This window comes from Lolium rigidum, chromosome 2 (genome assembly GCF_022539505.1).
Source record: "Lolium rigidum isolate FL_2022 chromosome 2, APGP_CSIRO_Lrig_0.1, whole genome shotgun sequence".
Classification (NCBI taxonomy): domain Eukaryota; kingdom Viridiplantae; phylum Streptophyta; class Magnoliopsida; order Poales; family Poaceae; genus Lolium; species Lolium rigidum.
In genome coordinates, this window is record NC_061509.1 from 242377461 (window position 1) to 242381657 (window position 4197).

At 42.3% G+C, this 4197-nt stretch overlaps 1 long non-coding RNA gene across 5 annotated transcripts; it reads right to left on the reverse strand.

Moving 5' to 3' along the window:
- Positions 1-391: 391 nt before the first annotated feature.
- Positions 392-3738, reverse strand: LOC124688416. Of its 5 annotated transcripts, none has more exons than XR_006998514.1 (9): positions 3352-3738; positions 3044-3099; positions 2849-2948; positions 2612-2760; positions 2262-2318; positions 2083-2151; positions 1862-2004; positions 1441-1546; positions 392-496 (listed from the first exon to the last, which is right to left on the reverse strand). It is a non-coding gene; the product is annotated as an uncharacterized LOC124688416 (long non-coding RNA). The 5 variants fall into 5 exon arrangements; XR_006998516.1 differs by having other exon boundaries at positions 2083-2159; XR_006998519.1 differs by having other exon boundaries at positions 2236-2318.
- Positions 3739-4197: the final 459 nt, after the last annotated feature.

Consider the following 4197-nt stretch of genomic DNA (forward strand, 5'->3'; position numbering starts at 1 on the left):
TACACCATTGCGGCTCGGCATTGGAGGCGGAGCTCGGGGCATGTATGCAAGGCATTGCTCTAGCTCGGCAGCATTCCCAGGCCCCGATCATAGTTGAAACTGATAGCGCTATGCTGGTGAAGATGATCAGTTGTAATAGTAGGGATAGATCTAGCTTAGGCCATCTTGTGTCTGAGGTTAGGTCGCTTTGCCTGGGTCACCAGGTGAGTTTTATCAAAGTCCCTCGCTCTCAGAATAAGGCTACCGATGCTTTAGCTAAATTTGGTAGAGTTTATGATACCACAGCTGTTTGGCTTGGGTCTGGGCCGGATGAGATCATATAGATCATCCTTGCTGATTGTAATGCTACTGTTTGAGTAATACAATCTGTTTCCCCCGCAAAAAAAAAAAAAACCTCGGAAGGTACTCATAGTGACTGCATGTCGACATGAGAGGGCCAAAAGTGCAGGACTACGGATAACGTTTCCTATGCCAGCCATTCAAAATCAACTCAACCCTGTAATGATGCAAATAATGTGACTCAGTGACTGACAGAACAAAAGAGGGACATCGGCCTCACGATACTAAAAAGGAAAAATTGCAGCTAGAAATGTTGTGGACTGCATGGTGGAATTATCAAAAGGTTACAAGAGTCAGGATATACAAATTGTGCCGCCAGACTTCGGCTAGAATATAGAGCTTGAATCTAGCCACGTCTCCTGGCACTTCACATAGTTTGGATTTTGATTGTTTTTTTTTCTAAGGGAGAAAAGGAGAAGGCAGATTTAAAATCTTTTTTCTTCGGACAATCCAAAACACAAAATACCTCCTTGTATTTGCACTTTCAAATGAGAGTGAAATAAATTCGACTTTCATATAGTATCTTAATAGAATTCCATGTAATGATCAATGTGTTTTACCAAAATACTACATATGCTCATTGTTGCTAGCCGTTTTAGACATCCACACAGTTCCCATGCCTTTGCCATTACCTTTTCTATATATATTCTAGGGTACTTGGACTTCACTTCGGATGCACAGGTGTCTAATACTAATTATGTGCTCCATAACCGGTTCCATGGTTTATGCGGTAGGAAGCTATTTGTTTAAATTTCTGCCAGCCCGTGTCCCAACAAGGTGTACAAGCATGTACTCCCTCCATTCGAAAATAAGTGCCGCATATTTATCTAAATCCGCATGAATTTAGTACACAGTAAAATGTGCCTAGATACATATGAATCTAAGAATAATTTGCTGACAGTTATTTTGGAACAGTAGGAACGACCATTGGATAGTACCACTATGAACAACAAACATGTCATTAAGTGAAACATGGAGTGTACACACATGGATAGTACCACTATGAACAACAAACATGTCATTAAGTGAAACATGGAGTGTACGCAGGTCTTATATCCTTACTGCATCACACCAATTCTGAGATTGACAATAGTTTAGTACCTTTAGCTCAACTTCTCCATTCCATGATTTCCACCAATTGGTGGTTATTCCGGCTCCCATTTGGTAACTCAATCCTTCAAGACTTGAATTGCGTCTTCATGTGCAGCTATTTGACATAACAATAAAGCATCTATTGAACATTGGAAGTTGAAATAGAAGCACAAAAAAGTATAGCAATTTGTAACTCGTGACACTAAAGTGTGTACATCATAACATAACATGAATGGGTCAAACAAAATACTCCCTCCGCTCGATAATAACTGTCATGGTTTTAGTTTGGAGGGTTAATTCTACTAACATAATTTAGGCACATAGCATATGTTCTATTGCATGTTGAAGTGAACAAGAGAAACCACGTACTACATGGAAACAAAAGTACGGACCAAATTCCAAGCATCAAACAGATCAACAGTTACAGTACCTGATTAGATTAGCATATGACCCCTCACAACCATCGCCGTCTTTATTTTTCATCACTAAACCGCGTAAACCATTTTCCAACAGTAAACCGTGTATACCTTTAGCCATATAGACCAACCAATCTTCTAACAACTTTTTCAAAGACTGTTGATGACAAATCATTCAGGTGAGACAACAAAACAAAATCATTGAGACTGAGGAGAGCCCTCTAAGATGGCATACCTTGGTTTCCATAGTGCTGCTCAATTTTTCTTTCATGATTTTTTCCTTGCCCTCAACTTCCAACAATTTCTGCAGAGCTAAAGAGTAGTTGTCTAAATAGAAATTCAAAATATTGTCTAAATAGAAATTCAAAATAGTCACTTGAATACTCACAATAACTTAGAGCCTACAGAAAACACCTGAAACACACCTCAAAATAACAACTTAGAGCCTAGCAGAAAACACCTGAAACAAACCTGATAACCATATGTTAACCTTGACAAAAAAAATTGGGTGACAGTTCCCTACCCTAGTCTACTTGCACATCTTATTACTAACACTTGCACTCACTAATTGGTGTTGCATTTCATTTTGCACGAAACATCCAGCCATAATACCATTTCATCAAATATGAAATCTAATTTCAATGCTAATGGTGTATAAAAAAAGCAACTTTCTTTGACAAGAATACTTGATAAGACTACCAGATATTTCAACCAAATAATGGTCCTATCACGAAGGTGTCACGAGCCAGAAGTGATTCAATCACCTTTGTCAGTTTTTGGGACAGATTCTACAATGTCTTCTAGGTACATCTTCTGTCTCTGGAGCCACTCGCCATACGGGTGAGCTTGCAAGTACAGTGCCTAAAGTGCTTCATCACCCAGCTCGGTACCTATGAGCAGACAACTGTAAAAACTAAACAAAATATATGGTCAGATCCACAAAGACACGAACATACAGTATCAACCATGAACCATATCAAAAACAGGCACACATAACTTACTTTGGGAGTAAAGGCGCAACACCCCAACAAGAAGCAAAGAGAATTAAGCACGGATATCCTGTGTAATGAGTTCCTGAGAAGGAGGCTTCTATGTGAAATCCTACAAACCACACGATACCACCTGTAGTTAGCAACTACAAACCCAAAATCCATAGTGCAAAAGGAAAGGAATTATGAATCTCTATGCTGCCATACCGGGTTCAGTGGCCGCAGCGTCATCTGCGTGTACACTTTGTCGTCTCCGCATCAGCCTAAACCAAAATCCTCAACCCAGGTTAGAACCTAAATGTTGTTAAAAGGATTGCAATGGTACAACTGGTCTATGCTAAATAAATCCTAAATATTGCAGGTGGACGATTGTTTTTTTAAAATACTGATGTTGTGTGCAGCAAAGGTGAGAAAAATTATGCTTCAATATACAGTACGCCATTAACCAAAATTGGAACAATCAAATGAAACTTAATAAACATTAGATGACATATGAGCTGAGTGATAAAAAATACCTTGTCCTGTTGTTTCGATTTCAGCGCCGATCTGCAGCAACCAACCATCCCCTTGAACTCCAGAAACCTAAATCAGCAAGATGAACATATGAATAACAAACAATATCAAGGATTTTTTACATGTTGCAATGTAAAGAGCAAGACTTTCAGTGTGTGCTACAGGATTTTCTAAGGATGATTTTCAATAAAAGTGATACCAGTTCACATCTATCTATATATGCTAATTTTGCATGATAACTCCTTAGTATGATTACACCGTGCCACATGCCTAAATGGCTACTCGAAAAAACCAAAGGGAATGGACTTTCCTGGTACCGTCAGCCCGGAGCTCACCCCGGCGGCTGGATCCGAGGTGGGGAGCCAATGGAGGAGCAGGTCGTCGGGGGCCGCCAGTGCCGCAAGTCATGAGTCTGCGCGGCCGCGCAGGAGAGAGAGAGAGACTGAGAGGAGAGGGACGAGATGAACCAGAACATCCCCACACATCCTTCCTCTCACGAGAGGAGCTGCGGATCCGCCACCGGACGAAATCAAGGGCGCCCGTGCAGCCAGCCGTCGCCGCTCGTTTGGTCCCTGCCGCCACTGCCCCAACAAAGCATACGAGAGGAGGGGGAGGAGGACTCCACGCCAGGAGTGGCAAGGACGAAATCGAGGACGCGCGCGAGAGGAGCCAGGGATTGAAGGAGGAGAGAAGGGACGAGGCAGAGGTGGGGATTTTTTGAGATAGGGCAGAGGTGGGGATTGGGCTAGGGTTTTCACCGTGGCAGAGATTCTTCCCACGCAGGGCGACGCGAGCGAGCTGCCCTCGCTGCCTCCCACAGACGGCCCCGCACGCCCTCGGGCCTAATC